Below are 22177 nucleotides of genomic sequence, written 5' to 3' on the forward strand. Positions count from 1 at the left end.
GGCTGAAAGAAGGATGCTGCTTTGCCATTGCTAGAATGATGTTATCTGGCCAAGAGAGTTACTACTAGCAAGTGCTTATCCTTGTGAGAAAACAGACTCCAGGCTGGAGGAGATTGAGGCCTGGTAGAGGATTCACTGCTAAAGCAGTGACATTTCCTTGTGCTGCTTGACATAAATTGAGAGCATCTTAGTAAAATAAATAAATAAATAGTAAAATGAATAAAGGTAAGGTTCCAGATTAATGCCTCACCCTAGTCTAGGGAAGAGCTGGGATTATACAATATCCAACTTTTGTACAATTGAGTTGCAGGACTAGGGGACTGTGTTTCCACAGCATATCACTTGGGGTGATGCTGTCAGTTGCTGGGTGATTAGCAGCATGAATCAGCTTACAGGTACCTTTTTCTGCTGGGACTCCTACCCTTGAACTTAAAGCAAATGATCAGAAAGATTTATTTGACAGATGAAGCTATTGGAGCAGTTTATTTGTTTGATCTACTGAGTGAAAGCTGCAAACCAAGCAGTTGATTTTTCATCCTTTGTTAACAGCTTGCAATCTTACAGGTTCAGATTGTATTTGGATTTCAAAATAACTTAAAAAGTTAAACTGAAAAGCAATCTGTGGTGCGCTGCCAGAAGAATGGTTGTGCTCCGTCAAAGCAAAGGTCCCTGGTGCTGGCTGGCAGCAAGTACCTGGGGAGAATGTTTAAGAATGGTTTGGCTATGTGTTTGGCTTCTGACTGCAGTTTGGGGACTTCAACCCCCAAAGTATGGCCTTTATGTTTGTTAGCCTGTGATGAACCCATACTCCGTTTGTTTGCTTTTTGAACCCATTATGCTCCCAGACCCTGCATTGTCCTGCAGGGGTGAGTTTCATAGTCTTGTGTTGTATTAGGTATTATTTCTGTGCATTGTGTTTTGTACCTGATACCTACTCATTTTGTTGTGTGCCCTCTAGTTCTTTTCTAGAAAGTAGTTACAATTCATTCCTTATTTGACACCTCCATAGCACTTACCATTTTATTGCCCCTCCATTCCTGTGCTAATCCCATAATTACCTCTTTCTCTATCTGAAAAAGTGAAGTTTTTACTGGAGTAGAAGCTATTTCAGACCCCTCATTATCCAAGTTGCTTATCCATGTGAGTCTATTATAACCTTTCAAGACTTCTGCACTGCATTGAAGAAATGGGGGTGCAGTATGGATTTGTCATGGCAAGGCTGGTTTTGTGGCCTTATTCACTAGTTTTCATAATATTTATCTGCCTTGTTTTACTGAATGCTGCGCTATTTTCAAAGAACTGGTTGGACAGTCACTGAGATACCTTTCATAAGTGAAAATAGCTGAATTATGTCCTTCAGCTTCTTTACAGGTAACACTGCTGCAAAATTTGGCTTTCCTACTCTAGGCCTAGTGTCATGAGTGTTCCTTGTGCACCTTCATCAGCTCTGACACTATGAGCTCTCAGGAAGCTGCCCTATTTCTGCAACACTTGAAAAAGAGTTGTAATTAAATTTTCATGCTGCTAGGAAGTTGCTTACCGCAGTTGTTTTTTGGTCTGCCCTCCTATGATTCCACATTAACTTGCCAGAAGTTCATGATCTTTTCTTCTTTTGCTCCTTTGAACATGATATTCACATTCTGAAGGATATTCATTTTCCCCTTTTTGTCTTTACTGCCAGTAGCAGCCTTAATCTGCTGTTCAGCCCCAAATAACAAATTGATTTTTTTAGTCCTTTTAAAGTATTTTGAATTAATGATGTAAGTATCCTGATGCTTTCCTATAGTACCTGTACATGATCTCCTGGAATTATTTGCAGCTTTCCAGCTATTTCTTTTTACTGCTATACTGATTTTTATGTAGTTCTACTTTTTCAGATCCAAGTTTATTGCTTAGATATCTGTGGGTTTGTTGTTTTTTTTTTCTTATATAGGATGCTGAAGAATGTGTCATTGGGGATGAGCTGATTTCTATTACAGTTTTTTAACTAGTTATTTATGATGTCTAAAAATACAGTGTTTTCATCATCCTGTCAAGATAGTTTCCCAGTCTGTGTGAGGTGGTTTCAAATCATTCCTGTTTTCTGTCTACATACCCAGTCTCCTGTAGTCCCATGGACTAGTGTTACAATCTGGTTGGCTTTAAACTAATCTTCATTTGTGCTTTTTTTGACAAGTCACACCACTTCCCCACTGGCCTCACTTGCTCTCATGTTCTCCTGCTTCTTGGATTTGGGGGTTACAGTTTCCCACTGGGTTTTGTCTTCCCTTGAGCCTTATCTTGCTGTGTCCCCCTTATGTGAGTCCTCCTCCTCTGCAACAGCATGGGGCTTGCTGGCGGAAGGTGGATGCAGTCTGTGTCTGTGCACTCCTTGGCACAATGCTCTGAAGATGGGGAATTGTCTCATCAGCAAGCTGTCCTTTGTTGTAGGAAGCACCACTGTGCTGTTGAGTAACAGCACAGGTAAACCTAGAGTACTTGAGTAAACCTTGAGTACTGTGCAGTGCTGGCCACCTTACTCCCAAAAGGATATAGCAGAACTGGAAGAGGCAGTGAGGTCAACAGTGTGGACAGTGTGGATGTTTCTGGTGCTGGGAATGACTGATTGACAAAAGACTCATAAACTGTGAAAAGAGAGAAACTTTGGGGGATCATCAGATATACAGACTTACGTGAGTAGTAATGGGGAGGTGGGCAGGGACTGCTTTTCACTGCCTCACAAGGCCTGGGGCTACCAGAGGAAGACAGCTTGAGGAGGAACAGGAGCTGGACCTTCATGCAGTGGGTGGTAGGTCTGCAGAGGTCTCTGCTGAAGAGATCTCTGTTGGGCGCAAAAAGTGTACCTGGGTTCAGTGGGAGGCTGGTTAAGTACCTGGAAGAAAAACAGTAAACCATGTCAGGCTCAAAAATCCTTGGAAATGAATATGGTTGGAGGTGTGAAGGCTACTTAATGCACCTGTGGTGTTCTGCTTTGCTTTTTCTTCAGCATCCACTTATGGCTATGGCTGGAGAGCAGGCTGCCTGGGGGAGAGGGGTCCTTGCACAGAAGAAAGGCTGCTGATATGTTCTCATCTTGCGTTAAAGCTTTTGAGGTAGGTTTTGATTTACACCTCTGGTGTCCACCAGACCTAATTGAGTAGATTGACCCTGATTCTTACACAGAAGCCAATTAATCAAAGACTGACTAATCAGCTTGCTCAATGGTTGGCACCTTGCAGAAAGGCTGGATATCAATGACATGCTACCTCTGCAAGCCAATTTTATGCTCTGAGATTTATAGCCAGTTAATTCTATTGAATTCTGTGGATTTACTGTAAACTTTAATTATTATAAGCTCTGAAACATAATACAAGTTACTTTACTTAGCTAGTTCAAGTGGGACTTTAAAAACTAGGTTCTGTAGATGCTTTAATCACACTCGGAAGTTTTACCACACTATTAAAACTTAGCTGAAATCTGTCATCTCTCCCTGAAACTAAATACCCTCAAAATGACTAGCTGAGCAATAGAGTCAGAACTTAATATTTAGGGTTTAAAAGTAGTTTTATTCAAAGGTCTTAATTTTTAACATTTGACACTGCTGAAAACTGGAACTTGACATTTAAGCTAAGGTTCTCATTTACAGAGCTGCAGCAGTTAATAATCATTCAATGATGTGAACTGCCATCTATTAGGATTTTCAAATTGAAGATGCACTGTGAAATAAGATAAAATTAAACAAAGCAGAATAAATGCGTACAAACCCTTATTCTTGTCACACAGCTGAACTCATTTGTGTTAGCGTGGCCTGTGCTGGGGCTGAAGCAAAGGTCAGCAAAGGGTTCTGGTCAGAGGCTGTGGCACTGTCCTGAGGGGAGCAAGTGCTGCTGGCATCCTTGTCAAGGATGACATGAGAGGTGATTTGAGTTTTTTTCTTTCTTCCAGGCAGGCCTATGTATGAGCTCCCAGGTGATCCTCTGAGCCCACTTCTGATGCAATTTTTCTGCAGGAAGGGGGTAAGTGGGCTGTACTTTGTTTTGTTGATGTTCAGTTTTATTGTGATGCTCCAGAAAATCACATTTATTCCCTTTCTGGTAACAAATATTAAAATCTCTGATTTACCAGCATTAATACACTTAATTAAATAAACTAAATTGCCATGGAAAGTTATGCAGCCTGTCTCTTAATGTGCTACAACTTTCCTTTGGTTCATCTTCTCACCACACTGCACCCTGGAGGCCCTCCACTGACATTTTCCATTGCTTCTCAAAATTGATTGACAGGTGAAGCCCAGACACCCCTCTCTGCTGTGTTGTTTATGGTCTTTGGAGCCTGCATTGTAGAAGCTGCCTTCTTTGCTTGGCAGCTTCTCTTGTTCTTGTTTCTCTTAATGACTTTTGTGTCCTTTTTTGTCACTTCTACGATCTAAAGCATGTTTTTGTCACTGAAAACACAACCATTTTTTTCCCTCTAGTCAAATCTTGAGCTGGACTACCCTTGCAACCATGTCTTTACTGATGGCAAATCCCTCCTTGCACTATTAGTCTCATAGCTATCTTTTAAGTGTTTGATTTTCTTTTCATTGCTGGTAGATAGCTATATTGCATTCAATGGAGTTGTACAGACTCTAAAAGTGTGATTCTCTGTGTTTTCTGGGGCATGGGCATTCCCCAGTGCAACTGAGATTCTCTTTAGAGTAACTGAAAGGTTTTGAGGAGCATTATTTTGCTGCCCATTGTTATTTAGTCCCCCTTCACCCCCCCCCCACGCCCCCACCCCCCCCCCCCCCCGTTCCCCCCATATTTACATCCAGACAAATCTTTGTTTCAGAGCATGGCTGGATCTGGGCTGGGTTGGCAACACAGCCCTGGCATCCTCCTTTCCCCTATTTGTGGTGGTGCCCTCCAGGCAGATTCCAGGCTGTCATTCACAAGTGCTGAGCATGGACAGATGACAGTGCCTGTGCATGTCAAGTACTGTGAAGGTTTTGTGATAACATTCCTGGTGTTTTGAGCTCCTTATGGCATTTGCTCAGGCATTTCCAAATGGTTTTACTGTGTATCATGAGCAGCTGGACCTTCAGTCTGATACTGTGGCTTATCAGTGTCATTGGGATTAGTTTGTAGTGTTTGTACATGGCAAGTGTTTGAATTAACTAAAGCCACACTGGAGGCATCTTCCTCTTGCTTGTCAGTGGTCTCAATCAGTGCATGTGTTGCTGTTTGCTGATTTTTTTTCCCTTCCTGGGATATTTGGTTTTGTCTCCCTCATCTCTGTCAAGGTAGCTGTTAGGTGGGTATTTTCCTCTCTGCCTCTCATCTCTTCCCATCATTGAGTGGATGCTATTGCCTCTATTCCAGGTCTGTTTCTCTCATCCGTCCAGCTACACTGCTTTAGCCTATGTGCTGACTTGGTATTTACATTCCTGTTTTGGTTGTTTTTATTGGCAGAGCCATTGCCTGTGGCTCTTTGCTTGCATTTTTTGAGATTTAGATCTTCTCTATACCCTTGCTTGCAAGTGGGACTCATGTAACCCACAAGCTCTCTAGTTTGCTGTTTCCAAAGTATTATGTGGACTCAGTTGCGAGGTGAAGAACACTGATCATCTGTTTCTTGGTTTCTGATCAAAATCTGCTGCTTTTCAGGGGAAATCCAGCCTCCATCCACCTCATTTGCAACTGTAATAGTTTGGTTGTATTTCTGGAAACGCTGTCTTTCACTGCTGGAATATTATTAAAAAACTAAACCAAACAAACAAAGAACAGCAACAAAAAACCAAGCACCACCCAAATTTAACCAGAAAAAGAAAATCATTGCCATTGATTTTCAGGTCTCTAATTAGACCTGAACCATCCCTGTGTACATAGACTTTTTTCTTTGGGAATCCACCTCCTGTGACGTTTGAGTTGGCCTGCCTGCTTGCTGTGTCTCTAGGAGTTGATTTGCCTGCCAGCTTGTCTTTGTTGGGCATCCCATTAGACTGAGTGCTGCTCCAGGCTTTCCTTCCTCCCACCTTCACTATCACAGTAGAAAATACGTGGGTTGCAACAGAGATTAGAGACCTGGTGTTCCCCTGAAACTTCTTCATATTTTATGAACTGGACAGCTCAGATCCACTTCAGATGCTATTAAATTAGTGGGAATTTTTTTCACTGGAATAAGTGAGACCTGGAGTCCAAGGTAAAAGTCAGGATTGGATCTGAAAAGCCATCTGTGAAGCATGCGGGTACACAGAATTGTAGTGAGCACTGCCGTCAAGCAGCACATACTGGAATAGCCACAGGGAAACTGTTTGATCAAATTACTGCTTACTTAATAATCTGAACAGACACAGTTTCTCTCTTTGCATACTTCATCAAACCAAGTCACATTTTTCTACTACAGACTTAGTGGGCACATGGATTTTGTTGATATTTTGGACTATAGGTGAAGCTAACATTTTGTTTGTAGGTAATGGCTTACAGACTTAGTTTTCAAGTGTGGTTTCAGGTAAACAAGGCTATGCATTTGGTCTGTGCCACTTCACAGAACACTTTGTGAGGAAATGCTGTGGAGTCAAAACAGGTATTTAATTAAAACACTGCTTCTGCTAAGAGTTTCTTCCTCTTGAGTCTGGGCCCTTGTCATCTGTACCTATTAACAAACAGCAGGTGGATATGACTTGGGCAGAAATGTGTTGTGTAAATATTTCTGCCTTCATGCTTATCTAGCACAAGCATCTTCCTTCCAGTATAGTCTGCTGCTGTACTCTGTTAGCCCAGAGGAGTGGAGGACCGGGCAGATGATGGGTGAGTTCAGGAAGGCGTGCCAGAGATGTTTCACTCATACTTTCATACCTTGGTAAGAGGAGTGAGAAGTGCACTGACCTGAAGTCTATTTCATAAGGTTTTCCTGGCTGTGGGGCTCCTGACTCAGAGGTCTGACTCCATTGTACAGGGTTCTCTCATTTGTCTCCTGTTTTTTTTGACCAAGGCTTGAGGTGAGGAGGAAGAGTAATTTTACTTTGAGCCCAAGAAGTGTGAAATATATTTGGGTTTGCAAGAGTACAGAATGTTGAGGAAGGCTTAATATAGTGAACAAAGTGGAAGAGTGAGTCGTTGCTGCTTGTGTGCATTTTTATTATTATCCTGGTTTTCCTCCACATTAATGGCTTTGTTCAGCCAAGCTTACCTCTAACAAATGCTGTGTGCAGTGATAATTGTTTTGCAAAGGAACTGAAATGACAGACGTGTATATTAAATACTGGTAGGGTGTCATGGCAGGTATCCCATGGCTGCTGCTCTGTGAATGGATGAAATCAGCCATGCCAGCATAAAGCTTCTTTTTCTTGGCATAACTGGGCCATGTCAGGGTTGATCTCTCACCTGGGCCCGGAGCACTCATGCTGTCAGGGTCCCCATGAGGCTTTTGCTCTGGATGCAGGAACTGAAGTTGGATAAGGGGCTGTGAAGGGCCAACGGCAGATGGACTGGGGCTCTTGGGAGCTCTCTGGAGTCCTGGGGTACCCCCTTGATCCCTCTTCCTCCCTGGATTTGCAAAGCCTCCTCTCTCCCTGTCACTCACCACTTGATAACGGGTCTGGTATTGCCTCATGGGGTGGCTTTGCACATCATGAGCTGAATGAATTAATGACATTACCTCTCTAGGAGGTGAATGCCAGGTAAGTACTGTACTAGTTTTTTACTCCAGGTTTGTTACAGGGCAGTGTACATTATTATCCACATCAGGACAGGGGAGGTCTAAATGATGCTCATCTCAGTTTAGCTCAGCACGGTGAGCCACTGTCTGGTTGGGGAGAAACGGTGTGGCATGCAAAGGCAGTGAGGACTTTGTGTGGCTTTAAATTAAAAAGGCAAATTCTGATCAGTGAAAGAGTTTGGGATGAAGTACCCTCTCCTGCCCTCTCTGAGAGACGTAAGCATGGTACACCTTGAAAAAGAATTAGAAATCAATTTCTGAGTGATTCTCTCAGAGGCACCTTGGCAAAGGGCTTTTGGTGGAGCTTTGAAGAAGAGCATGGCTGGCTGGGTGCCAGTTCAGCAACAGACACCTGAAAGGCATCTCATTGCTTGGCCAAGCTGGAAGCATGTACATTGTTGGGTAAAGTGGCTGTGCCATGGCTCCCAGATGAAAGGATGTTTGATCTCTAAAATAATGGTGGAAAGGTTTGTGTGAAATACATTGTCAGGGTTTTACAAACATTGGTTTGATATTTAGCGGGACATAAAGGGAGTATGTCTACAGTTTAGACAGTTCAGTTGTTGACAAATAATAAAACCTGGCTACATCTGAAAATGTATTTGAATTTCTGCCAACTGCTCTAGCTCTTTTAGCACAATGGTTCTGAAAACTAACAAACCAACCAACCAAAAGACAACAGAAAAAGGGCTGTGTCAAGTTGACAAGAGTTTATTCTCCTAACATTATTGTAGCATGATTTCTGGATTACTTTTTCTGTTGCAACTGTATAAATGATGGATTCAAGAGTAAAGTTTAGAATGAAAACTTAATGTGGGAGAATAAGGAAAGCAAATCAGTGCATGGGAGTCAGAGTGGAAGACTTAAATGGTTTCCAGTTTTCCGTCATGTATTTGACAGTCCTGGTGAACTCTGGAGAAATCTGAATTGAAGTGAATTAACATAATATTACCACACAAAAGTTGTCAGGGGCTACAGTGAAAGTTATCAAGGGAAGAGTTCAAAAGTAAGGGAATAACAGAGTAACCAGTGGGAAAAACTTAGAAGTGAATTCTCTGGTACAAAGCTAACTCAGTGACAGTGGCATGGATGGAGGATGGTTTTTCTGGGTGCTGAATAAGGTGTGTTGAGACTGAGACATTCCTTTTTCCTTGGCAACTGATTTCACTGTTTCCCTTATGGAGCTGCTACTGGGACATTAGTTTTCAATCATGCAGCACTAGGACTAAGTACAGAGAACAGGGCACCCACAGACATGTGGGTGAACTGCCCCGGCCCTTTCCTGGTAGCCTCTCCCTGCAAATCTTCAAGGGATTGGTGCTTGCTCCTGAATTACAAAGGGAGATTTCCCACTGGCTTAGCAGACAAGGCAAGTCTCCTGGGCAGTGTGTGAAACCTGCTCAATCAGTTGGCTTCAGTGACTAGCCTGATAGAACTAGGCTTTGTTTTTCCCCTGTTGCACTGCTGTGCCCTTGCATATTTTTAGTTCAGTGCCATGGCTGCTGCCTGCCTGCTCTGGGACCTCGTATGGCTGATCAGCATGATCACTCAGTCATGCATGCTGGCATCACAGAGACAGAAGAGAATCTGAAAAGAGCCCTGCTGAAAGCATGTGTTCCCAGCAGTGGCCTTTCACCAGGGCTCTGCCCATCCTATGGCTTTTGCCTGCAGCCATCATACAGCCCAGGGAACAAGGCACTGCCAGATCCATGGGGAATCTGGTGTGGTAAGACTCACGTAAGTCAAGTGGCATGATGCTTACTCAATTAGTACTTTTCTCCCCTCTTGAGCTCTTTCTAAGTAGCTTTTACTTTGAAGATGCCAGCCTGGACTACTCTTCAGGGATCTGCCAGGCAGCAGCTTTTATAAACAAGATCATCAGAATGCCCTTTTGGGGGGGGCGAAAAGAGTTGTATTAGAAACACCTGCAGAAAATTGCCTCAGGGAGCAGTTTACCTTAGAGAGGCAAGATACTGCTGATAGCTGATTAGAGCCAATTTACAAATAGCTGCAGGCAGTGGGGCCACAAGCCCTTTTGGTTGTGAGCAGCCAGGTCTTCAAGCCCCTGCTGAGTGGGTAGTGTGCTCCCTTCCTTCCCCCCATTTTCTGCCCACTTTTGCAGTGCTCTCTGATGTTTTGAACATTGTGAGCGGCTGGGTCCAGATGTGTGATTCTAACTCTGCAGCCTTCCCATGCTGTTTTTTGAGGACCACCAGGTATTTTAGAAGCCGGAAACAAAATTTTGCATGGATTAGTAAATTGCTGGGAAGAGCTCCAGTTTCTCTGCAGAGAGGCCTTTTGTAGGCAGAGACAGTGGGGATGGATTTGCCCTGAATGCTGGGGAAAAATAGCCCTTGTACTGTGAATCAAATCTGTGTCAAAAATGCACATTCAAAGCACCAGTTGTGTGGATAGTGAAAACAGGACATGATCTCACTGCAAGTGTAACAGAGCCTTCCTTAAAATATACTTTAAGGTTTGGGTTTGTTTTCCCCCCCCCCAAAAAAAAAAAAAACAACAAAACAACAAACCCAGGAGTTGAAGTCCTTTCTCTACTATTTCTTACTTTTTCTTTTTATTCTTGCAATGAATTGTGTCTCTGTAAGAGGCAGTCTCCAAGATGAAATCTCTAACTGTTCATGGCTGAGTAGTAGGTATAAACCTGGTATGCATTAGGATCAGTCCTGCGCTTGCTCCTTTGGTTGTAAGAACAGGTTTTATGTCTGCATATACAAATCCCATCAGCAAGCATGGTGCTGCTGGTTTTGCTCTTGCAGCCTGGGAGCCCATAGCAATGGAGCAGGGCTCCAGCTAGAGAGTGCGTAGAGCCGATCAAGAAAGGTAATGGCTGCCTGAGGCCTGGCAAATGCTAGGAATAGGCTACTCCCTAGAGAGGAAACATTTTGGTTTAGACCAGATACCTGCTGTGATTCTTACTTTACTTTTTCACTCTTTTTCTCTGTAAATCTGTAGGAATCCAGGATGGAAAAAGTGCATTTCTAAAGAGGATCCAAAATATTTATGTCCAGAGTGTGAATTTGAGTAATAAATTACATTTATCTACAGGAGAGAAAAAAAATCACAGTTTCATGATACATGAATGGTAATTTATTTTTTTTTTTAGGTAAATTCACTAACAGGATAATTGTTTGAGTAAAGACCTGGCATTCATAAGGTGAGAGCACTAGGAAAGGTACAGGTAAGACAATACTTTCTAAGTAAATCCCAATGAAAGCAGCATAGGCTGATTTTATCTTGTTTCTCTGGCTAGCATTCCTTTAGTGGCTGTCACATGTTTACCAAAGAGCAGCCTTCCTTCTTCCTTGGGACTTTAAATCAATAAGCACATGCAGAGAAAAGAGCACAAGCACTGCTTCTGTGTTTGAAACTCAGGACTGTCCTTCTCTTCGGCCAGCTTGTGTGAGCACTGTGGATCTAGAGGATTTAGCAACCTCTCCCACGAACAAAGGTTTGAAGTCTGTTGCTTCTGAGGAAAGGGTTCTTGGGAAACCCATTGCTGATTTGACTTGTTTTTCCACTTTATGTAAGTGTGATTAGGTAAGTCTCCGGTTTTGAATGGTTTGTGGCTATTTCTTGATGAGAAAATAGCTTTCCTAGTTTATTACTTTGGGGACAATTACAGTCTGAAAAGGAAATTATGTGTTACCAACACTTGTTACTTTGGATTTGTATGCTTCTTTGGTTTTCTTGAAATACAGAGGTCTTGTAAATTGCAATAATGAAACAGGACTTAGCATTTTCTTTTGTTTTCTGCTTTGACAGTGTGCTGTTTCCTGCTCTCAAATCACATTTTGCTGTGAAGCAGTAGTAAGGCCATAATTCTGGATCCATAATGAGTAACACAAGTGCAGAGTATTTGCATTCCTGTCAAGCAGAGGGCACAGCTGATCACTGTGCAAGGGAAACCATATTTGCATGTATTTGTGATTAGGGTAGGTTATAAAAGGACCTGAATCTAGCATGATATCTGTGGGAGAAAACGGGTGGAAAGATCCAAAGAAAGCAGTAAGTGGACTCTGTAGCTTGGCTCGGTGTTTCTGAAAACATCCAAGGAACAGGATGCACTTTATTCTTATGGTCCTTTATGTCAAGTGTTTTTCCGAATGTGTGTGTGTATGCTCATGTGGGCTGGACTGGAGTGTCAGAGCTGCAGGAGTCCTTGAAATATGTGGAATCTATTTTAGTCTCCATTGCATCTGTTCTGGTTAACAGCTGCCTCTACCTGCAGCCTCTCTTCTGGCTCTTAGTCTGGCTCTGAAGTGGCATGGCTCCCTATTTATTCCCAAGACCAGTCTGATGTCACAGCTCTTGCTTGAAAGAAATCCTGGACGTATGCTTTGAAACTTATTAACGCAATGAATCCTTTGAGGCAGTGTTGTGGTTGCTTTCATCTGGAGAGGGCCCTTCTCACAGGTTTTGTAGTGCTGGGATCCTGCCCTGCACATTTCCTTTTACAAAGGATTTACGGAGGGTGTCTTGCATCATCAGCATTTGTTTGCTCAGAGATCATTCCTGCTCCCCATTAGATTGGTGACAGCTCTGCTTTTGATTTCCATGCTTTTGATTTTCTGCACCCTGTAGAGACTGATATTTTGGGTATAAGTCCCAGGGTCAATTTTTTATTCAGTTTGGCTGAACTGAGATTAAGCAAGGATGAGGAATGCCTGGAATAGAAAGACGGTGTGATAGAGGAAATAATAAGATAGGAGAGCACATATAGCAAGCCAGCTGTTCTCCTGGCCATTAAAACCAACTCTGCTTCTCTCTTGCTTATGCCTTTGGGACTTTGCCTTTCCCGTGCCACAGAGCCCTTGGTTTGCTGAGCAATGACTTCAGTTCACATCCTTCTCCATTGCAGCCCTAGTAACAAGTGAACTGGTTTGTTATACTGACATGGATAGAGAAATGTTCATAGTGGCATGGTAGAAGGTGGCAGTGCTTGCTAAGCTCTTAACTCTATTAAATACATGACTCCAGAAATCACTGGCATTCTTTTCCCCAGGCATTTGTTTTAATGTCTGTTGATATTGTTACAACATATTTTCCATGGGCGTAGTTCGCTTGGTTGATACCAGAGGCCTAGAAAACCTCCACAGTACACTCTTTCTTTGAAACCACACCCTGCTTTATGAGCAGCCTTCTTCCGCCTCCGGGGTCCCTTTTAAATACCAACAATTTCTGCATCTTCTTCCTCCAGAGCTGGAGCCTGAGCTTGCTAGCTAGCCCAGCTCTCAGGGAGCTGTTTGGTGGGGCAGCATCTCCTGTGGAGATGGCCTCCATACCAGGAAAGAAGCATCTAAGGGTCCTCCACACCAGTCGGTGCAGTACTGTGGGTTAATCTGGCAGCTGATTACATGCATGGAATGAAACTTGGTGTAGGGTCTATGCCTTTGGGTTTCAGAGACTGGTGGGTTAGTGTTCTCTGGGATGCAGTAAAGAATGACCCAGGAGGTGAAAGAGAGCCTGAATGCCAGGGTTAAGTCTGCTTTCAAATGCCCTGATTCCTTTTGGCAATTGCATGGAAAGGGCCATTTGGGGTTGGAACTAGGTGATCTTAAGGTCCTTTCAAACTCTAACCATTTATCAATATCTATCAAATCATTTTTTGAAATCTAACCTATGATTTCAGGTGATGCAGCACTGGGGGTTGTTAGCTGGTAATTGCTGCTTTTTCACAGATATGAATCTCGTCCCCAGCAAACAGAATTTCTTGTCTCAGAAGCAGCACATCTGTAGAAAATTCCTCTCTTGTCTGCTGTTCATGCCTCTTTTTGTGGCCCCTTGGTTGTGCTGAGTGCCAGACTGATCGTCTGTCTTTGTGGCTGGGCTTAAATGCAGGAGCCGGAAACCTTTAGTGGAGCTGTAGAAAGGTTGGTCTTGTTTCTTCTTTAAAAAAAAAAAAGAAAAAATCAATTACTGGTTGTGCTTTCAAGGCAAAATTAGCCACCAGAGCTGCCCTTTTAGCATTGCCAGTTAGAAGGTTTAGAATAAAGCAGGTGTTCTGTGCTGCAGTTTGACAGCAGTCCCTGGTCTAAGAAGGTCCAGAAGGTTCATGGTTGGCTCACTTCTTTTTTTGGTCAGCAACTTGCCTCTTACCTTGCCTGAATGTATCTAATGGGAGCTGAAAAGGGGAACAGAGTGCACTGAGAAGGCTCAAAACATGTAGGCCTGTAGGTAGTGTATGTTACCAATATTGGAAACTACTTTTCTTTCAAAGGTCAGGGTTGAGGAATGGACCTTTGAGGGTCCTGGTGCCTGCAGGCAGCTCTCAGCAGGCAGCCAGTCTTCTCTCTGCCTGTTCTCTCTGCAGCCTGCCAGGCATGTGCTGAGCACTGGTGTGGAGCTGCTGAGCACATAAGCGAGCACATGGAGGAATGTGGGTTGTGGCCTCTTGCTGCCTCTTCATCTCCTTCAGTAGCTGTCAGATGTCTGTGGCCTTCAAGGATCCAGCAAGTAACCGGTCAAGGAGGAGCCATGGGTGTGCTTGGAGGGTGCCCTGCTTTGTGCAGGCATGAGGCCTGCTCTCCACAGATGGCAAATTGTCTAAGTACTAGGAGATTTGGTTTGATTAGCTGAAATCTCCTGTTGGCAGCACATTTCCAGTCCCTGGAGCAATGGAGATCAGACAGGTTGCCAAGGCAACGCACAGCCTTCAGTGAGAGGTTTACTGCTGCATCGTCCTTGGTCAATTGATGGAGTAGGGTTTATTTAGGTCTTTAGAAAAAGAAGCTGCTGTCCAGCCTTTTGCTGTGGTGAGTCATTCTGCCTTGGGTCAGATTGGTGGAACTAAGAACAAGGCTTTCTGGATGAGAAAAATAAATACATGAGAGCATAAAGATCCCAATTATATTCCTCTTTGAAGAGGTGAGAGCACTTCAATTCTGAGTACAGGCAAGTTATTCTTCCTATCCACACAAACAAGAAACAAGCAGCAACTAAGACCCTTCTTTCTCCTTCCTCTCCACCTCTTTCCTCTCTCTTCCAAATGTAAAATACTTGTTTTTGTTTGCTACAGGACTCTGTGCTTATTGTTGAATTCTTGACCCATAGCAGCTATCGGTCCAGTTTGACCTTCTGTCACTGATTCACTTGCTGCTCTCTGCTCCCTCTTCTGTTGCAGAAGGCTTGATAAATTCAGCTTATGTAAGTTTTCATTTCATTACATTATTACTCCTTTTACACCACCTGCAAGATGGAGAACTCATCGTGTCACCCCTGTGAACATCACTGCAACAGTGGTGGTGTGCTGAAAGTCATTCTGTCTGTTCATTGGTCTGGACTCAAAGTTGGGCCCATGGCTGGGACATGGGAATCTGTCACTGTGAGTGTTCCCTGGTTTTACTGAGATAACATGGTTGAGCAAGTGGTATGCAGAGCTTTCTCTGAAATTTTGGAAGGGACCCTGCGCAGTGTTCCTGTATGCATGGTCAAGGAGGGACATGCCATTGGTTTGAGTGCAAGAACTTGATTTGCTGTTACTAAAGGTTTCTTTAAAGTACTTCTGGCAGTGATAGGAAAGATACACTACAAAGCCAACAAGACCACACCTTGTGACTTCAAGGTGGTATATGGGAGACACGGTCACAGTCCCCGTTTTCCTTTCTCTTACTTTTGACATAAACATGGGTTGTGCTGAGCAGTAGATGCCTTGTTAATTCAGGAAGAAATCACTGTACAAGCAAGAATGATGAAGCAGTCACTGCATGGCTTAACATGGGGAGCCAGGCTGGCATTTTTTGAACATGCAGGTGCTTCTGTTCTCTTGTGAGTGTGTGCTTCAGCTGGTATCATGCAGCATGGGGAGAAGAGAAGGAATTAATAAATAAACCTAGACACTGCTTGCTAAGAGGCAAATTCAGACCTTCTTTGTCACAAAATCAAGGCATGAGCTTTATAGACAGCAATTTGTATGTGAGAGGGGAAAAATTAAAAAGGATGGAGGAGCCTTTAAAAGCCTACATTGGCATCCTTACTTATTTACCCTTTTTGAGAGGTTGGCACTTGATAGATGTGTCAGTGTGATGATGCACTGTTATCTTCTTTTCCCATCTCAAAATACTGCATTAGTGATGCCATGGCAACAAAGAAGTTGTCTTTAAGGAAAAGGAGAAAAAAAGAAGCGTGACTTAAGTGTTCAAGAAAGGTGGCAGACTGACAGCCCTAGTCTTCCCATTCTACCAGTAAGGCAGTGGTGGTGTCAGCCATGACAAAGTGTATCCGATTATGAACTCTGTGTCGTACTGTGACTGCAGTCAAGCCTGGGACACGATCAAAGACAAACCTACTACAGTAAGAGCAGGCTGAAAGTTTCCTGAGAAAATGTGCTCTTCTTAGACAATTAAATTCTGTTTAAATTGCAGCTTTTTCTAGGAAATACATAATATTGAATAACCTTTCCTAGACCCAAGTTATGTCCTTATTCAGGATAGACTTTCTCTCTGAGCAGAGCATGATGATGGTGAGAGAAATCAGATGTCCCTTCCCACTGTGGTAGGTTTTCTGGAGGTCAGTTGGTCAAAGGACATGTGAAAGGGATAAGTTCAAGTCTCTGTCCTGCTTAATTCAGACTTGCATTTGAGCACAGGTCTCATTTCTGATATGAAAGCCCTAAGCAGTAGGAGACTGGCTTTCAGAGACTGGTTTCTTTCTCTCATTTAATCTTATCTAGGTGTTGTAGATAATTATCACCACAGCCTTTTTCTTGCTTTCCTATGTTTTAGGTGAAAGCCAAGTTAGTCCTCTCACTGCTTTATGTGATGGCTGTTTTTACAATGGAAAATAGTTCCAGCATGCAAAACTGAGCACAGTGCAGAGATTAGGGTGAATATTGAGATACAGAAGAAATGACAGAGCAAAGACTTGAGTGTGAGGATGACTTATAGATTATGGACTAGGAAAGTAGTTTTCTGCCCAGTTCTAACTTTTCTTCACTGCTCTGGAGCAGGGCTGAAACAAACAGTTGTGAAGGCTGTGGATTTCAGTTTGATTATCTCAGCTGTTGGGCCAACTCTGAGAACAATCCTGTCAGGGATCAGTGGTAGTACGGAAGGACCAAGGCTTGGATGGGTACCATGATGTTCTTTGTGCTGTACCCACTCAACGTCTTCAGCCTTGATGTGGAGAGGACCAGTTTTCAGTTTGTGAATGGCAATTCAAGTGCTGTGCCACTAAAATTCTCAGTCTCCCTGGCCGTGTTAACTTCAGTGATTTTTCAATACCGTGCTGAATTGGAGTCTTTTCTAAGATTATTCCTAAGATTGACAATTAATTTCTGGATCACCCTTTAGAGGCCTAGATTGTTACTTGCATCACCTCTATTAGACAGCATGAATGCTTTCCTCTCCATTAAAACACAACTCTGTTCTCTTCTTTCATCTGTACTTGCGGTGTGCGTGCTTACACATAGAGGAATGGGGTGAAAGACAGGACTCTTCTGGATGCAGAACATCAGGCATCATCATCAGCATACACTGTGTACTTGCTGTTTACTTGAACTAGTGCTCCACACTTGTCTGAAACACATCCAGCAAAACAAATAATCCATCTTTTCTAATTGGAAAATGGCTTTTGTTGAAAGCAGAATATTTCACAGAACCATATGTGCTTGGTTGCAGATGTTGTCAGGAGCACTGCTTAAGGTCAGGGTGGGATTTCTGCTGCTGGGAAAACAGTGCTGCTGCACTGTATGCAGCAAGAAACGTAGCAGCCTTTGTAAAGTGGAAAATCTGGCCTCAAAGAAAACCTTGAACTTGGGCTTCCTCATTGCTAGCTTATGGCTCTCACAGGTGAGCTGCTGGATGCTCCAAAGTTTGCCAAGTGTTTCTGCCTTGTCCATTTATCTATAGCAGGTTGTCAGCAAAGTCCAGACTGCATCCTGAGAACTCAGGTCTGTCCCATTTCTTAGGTGAGTGCCCTGGCTTAATGCCACTGCCTCCTTGTCCCTTGTTGCACCCAATGTACTTTCCCATGAACTCAGTGCTGCTGGGACATGTTCAGCACCTCTACTGGATCACGTCCCCAAGAAGAATCAGACTTTATGGGCAGAAATGCCAGTTCTGTGGCTTTCAGGTGACCCAAAGTGACTGAGGAGATGCCCAAAGGCCTGCAGCTGTGGCTGTGGTGTTATCTCTAGGAAGGTGCTGTAGATGGTCTACTTGGGACCCTCAGCCCTGCTGCAAAAAGTGAGGTATTTCTACATAGTGAAGTGCCTATGTACATGGATGGGACTTTTCTTGATTGTTCTTTCGAGTCTTGCTTCCACCGTTTTGGGTTGTGTCTGTGCCACGGCTCCCCTTCTGTAGAGCAGTCATAGTAGCATTTTCCTGCTTCACAGAGTTGCTGGTGGGGTAAACATGGTAAAATATGTAAGGTGTTTGGGTGCTGTGGTTATGTGGGTCATAGAAGAAAGAAAAATGAAGTTGCTGTACTGTCTTTGAAACCTTTGAAATTGCATGCCTATGTCATAGGTCACAAGGACAGCTTAAATCTTTAAAAGTTAATAAAAATATAGTCAAGTCAAAAGTGCCTTTTGGTCCTTCACATTCCTTCTATAAAAGGACTAGAGAACTTCCTCATTCTTGGTATCTGTAAATCAGCACATAAAAATAAAGCTTCAATGCAGGGCAAATCCTCCTGCCTTGGATGGGAATTTTACTCTTCTGCCACAGCACTGAATGTGCTCTGGTTGTGTTTCTGACAATTTGTATTTGTGGATCACCTTGAGGAGAAGAGGAGGAGTTATACAACTGTTCCCTCACAGTGCTGTTAGGAAGGGTCAGGCTTTGTCTTATTTGAAATAGGTATCAGGAGGGAGCTGCAATCCTGTAGAAACACACATTTATTTCTGAAGGGTTTGTATATTGTGTGTGTGGTGCACATGGATAGAATTGCCACCTGTCCAAGGCTGATAATGCTAAGTAGTGGTCATGCACTCCTTATTCTAGCAGCTTGCTGTATGAAGAATTGGTGCCTACAGCTTCCTTTGCTCTGAATTTATGAAATGCTGTGTGCAGTGAGTCGCTTCACCCTTTGTAGCACTTTCCGAGTTTGCATAGATATGGATTCTTTGGAGGTTTTGCTATAATGGAAACAGTGTTAGCTGTAGCTCATGAAACCCCTTTCCCTTTTTTCTGTCTTTTTCTGATCCCTCTCACAAAGATCCCATTAGTTATCCTATTCCTTTAGTAATCCACATATGGCACTGTTTTCCTTTATAACCTTGGCCTCAGACTGTGAGTGGGCAAAGTGATACCCACACATTTTGGGCACCGAGTAGAGGAAGTGACTGAGAAACCTTCTTGGTGTTTCCATTGCACATAGCAGGGAACTTGTCCTTGCAGTGGGGCTGCTGTCATCGTTTCACCCCACATTAACTTTCCTCCAGTAGCTGCTGAGCCTTGTTAAGCACAAGGCTTGTTACAGATGGATTCCTGAGCTTTGCTGCACTGTGATGCTGCTGATAGGGTTGAGGATATGTAGGTATGCAAGTAGGTGGAACCTTTCTAATACATCGTAATAGTAATAATAATAACAATGTGCACTTCTACTGCCTTGCAGCTTTCTCTAGAACTTCTGCCCACACATCAGCCTACTTGGTTCACAATGCAGTGTGCGTGCTAGACAATTAGTGGTTGATAATGAAAAATGTCATGGGAACCAGCAGGAAAATCATAGCTTACTCCAAATATATAATGAAATGTAATTAGCACAGACAGTAAAACAGACAATTTATGGGTTTTTTTGTAATTAAAAAGTACCAGTAAATATCCCTTTTGCAGGAAGCTTTGTATCAAATGGAATTAAAGAGCTATTATCTGGAATGGGATTTTATGCAAAATTTAACCCATGCAAAGCTGAATGGATTTTGTTAACTGCAAACTCTCCAAGTGAATCTACTGTGGCACTTCTTGTATTTGTTCCCCTTGTCCTGATCTGTCTGGATGGGCCAAATCTGCCAGCAGAATTGCTGTGAAACCTCCTGCAGGCCAATTACCTAGCCACTGTCAATGCATGTAAAGGTGTGGCCAACACTTCCCTCCTGCTTTCAGATGGATTCTTCCCTGAAGTCGTCCTGTAGTGTAGAGGTAGCTTTGAGGGAGAGGATGGAGCAGGAACAGCACTGATATCTTGCGCTCCTTCTGTTAGATGTCTTCTGTTGATCTCACTTCCATCTCTGATCTCCTCTTTCCTAGCTTGGAGTCCTTTGCATTGCACCTCTTGTTTGTTCTTAAGCAGTGTATGCAAATGAATGTGTGCAGTTTTGCATGCCCTCAACCTGCCAGGAGCACAAACACTGTTTCTTGTCTTGCACTCTCACCTGGGCAAAAGAATGTGTGAACCCACTGTGGTATTCCACAAAGGTGTCTGTGGCATCAATTCCTTAGTTTAAAACTGTGTGATTTGAAGAGTCCTGGCTGAATGGACTGTTCATAACCCAAAGCATGTGGTAGACAGCTCCTTCCCTGTACTTGGGTGCCCAGGGTTTGAACCAGCAATTGAATGCCTCAGTAAATTTTCTCTTCTTGCCCTCAGTCTGTCATCTATTGTTGTAAGGTTGAACACTCCAGCAATGCTGTAGCACAAGTGATGTGTGTGCATTTCTGCTGCTCATCCTCTCCCTCCCATGCCCAGACATTCCACCACACACCAAACGGAGCTGTACTCCAGATCAGTTTTACAATAATTTCCCAGGTGTAGTCTTAGCCTAGAGTTTTAGGTCTGCAGAGAAAGCCCTCCAGCTGAGGGTTGACAGAGCTATCTAAGTGGTGCAGACTGCATGCAGGTGCAGCATGTTTTCCTCTTGATGATGGAGGAACAGATTGCCCACAAGTCTCCTATCACAGAGGAAAATGAGCTTCCAGCTGGAGTCAAGTGCACAGACTGTAACGTTTCTACCCACATACATGAGACAGTGCTCAGGTGCAAAATCACAGCCCTCCCTCAGAGTCACTGTGGCACAAACCTCTAATATCTGGCACAGTTAATACGGGGGAGAGAAGAGGAAACTTCTTAAAGCTGTGGGACAGGATGCACCTTGTGCTGCAGAACTCCCAGCTACCTCCTTACAGTTAGGCAGCCTGTCTTTAGGAAAGGGACTCTGGTTTGCTATGGGAGCAGGAGGTGTCAGTTCCTGCCAGAACTGTGGTGGTCCTTCTGGGGCACCTTTCCTTTTTGCTTGGTGCCTACAGGGAAGGGGAGGAGCGGTGCAGGGATCTCAGCCCTTGTTAGTAGCTGGCTGATAGTCTGTGATGTTCAGGATGTCTGGGGGGTGAGGTAGGGGAATGATCTGTGCAGTCCCTTCTTAGTGCTCCCAAAGCCTCTTTCTCTGTGTGGACACAGTTGACAGTATTTGGCTTTGACAGCTTCCTCCCAGAAGTTGCTGCTGCACCTTTTGTGAGCAGTGACAGGAGGTGCCTTTTACAGCTCTGTTCCAGAGTAGAGGAAGCCTGAAGGGTCATCCCAGGTCCTATGCCACTGCACTGCAACTTTCTTGTTCCTCTGTAGCTGACCAGGAAACAAGAGTATGTGGACAGTAATGCTGTTGTGCTGGTCTGAGATCCTTTAGAGCAAGTGAATAGCAGCTTATAATTTGTCTCCAAACTTTATTTTCAGGCTGCCTAGTCTAGTCAAGTGTCTGTGTTCAAGGTACTGTGCAGGTCTGTTAGAGAAAGGGGCCCTTTGAGGATTTCTGCAGGTGGGGGTCATGTGGCGTATCGGAGCATGTGCTGGACAATTTGTGTTTGAAAATATTGGTGGCTTGTTTGTGCCCTGTCTGAGAAGTGGAAACCCTGACATCTCCTTGGGCTCAGAGCTGAGATTTTATAAAAGGGCTTAACAAATAGTAACAGCAGTGTCTACCACCCCTCTACATCACACTCTTGGTAATGAAATTACTCACATAGAGCCTTCAAACTGTGATTGTCAGTTTGTGACATACCTGCTTCAATTTCATGCACACACACTTGCATGCACACACACTCGCATGTACACACACTTGCAAGCTGAGATGTGGTGATCCTGAGTGGTTTTTATATGTAAGGTAGAGCATACATTATGCTCAAGAAAAGGAGGGGTCAGTGATGGGACCCAACTAGTCTTTCATGTATATTCTGGCATTATGGCTATTTTGATTTATGCTCAGCTCCTTTGATTTTTACTTGGCTCCAGCAGCCAGTTAATGGTGACTTCAGCAGCTGAAAATAGCCAGAGTAGATGTATTACTCAGCTACTCTCATGTTCCCAGCTCTGCTCCCAGGGTTGAGGTGTGAAGTGAAGATAGGTCTGGTATGTGCCTGCCAAATTATCCAGGGAAGCAGTGGCACTGATTTTCAGTGCTGTCAGGGAGACCTACTGTCTTTGTGGACTGCTTAGTGCTGGTGTGACATAAAAGGAACACAAAAGTAATTGCCAGATAAGTGTCTGTGCCCATGCAGAAGAGAGCAAGGGAAATGTAGACTTGATCTTGTCATTTAAGCTGCTG

The 22177-nt window shown here is 43.6% G+C and overlaps 2 protein-coding genes across 2 annotated transcripts in view; both read left to right on the forward strand.

Annotated features, from left to right (window-relative positions):
• The window catches only part of HIF1A (hypoxia inducible factor 1 subunit alpha), a 266600-nt gene that overhangs the window by 82422 nt on the left and 162001 nt on the right, over positions 1-22177 (forward strand). The gene's annotated exons all lie outside the window — the stretch shown is intronic.
• Positions 1-22177, forward strand: part of SYT16 (synaptotagmin 16) — a 105112-nt gene that overhangs the window by 30137 nt on the left and 52798 nt on the right. The window contains exons 2-3 of the mRNA XM_061376456.1: positions 2987-3064; positions 3929-3995. The gene's annotated coding sequence lies outside the window, so the exon portion shown is untranslated. The remainder of the gene's footprint in view (positions 1-2986; positions 3065-3928; positions 3996-22177) is intronic.

Source organism: Neopsephotus bourkii, unplaced genomic scaffold (genome assembly GCF_033783945.1).
Source record: "Neopsephotus bourkii isolate Nb327-2 ecotype Australia unplaced genomic scaffold, CSIRO-AGI_Nbou_v1 NB_1707, whole genome shotgun sequence".
NCBI classification, from domain to species: Eukaryota; Metazoa; Chordata; class Aves; order Psittaciformes; family Psittacidae; genus Neopsephotus; species Neopsephotus bourkii.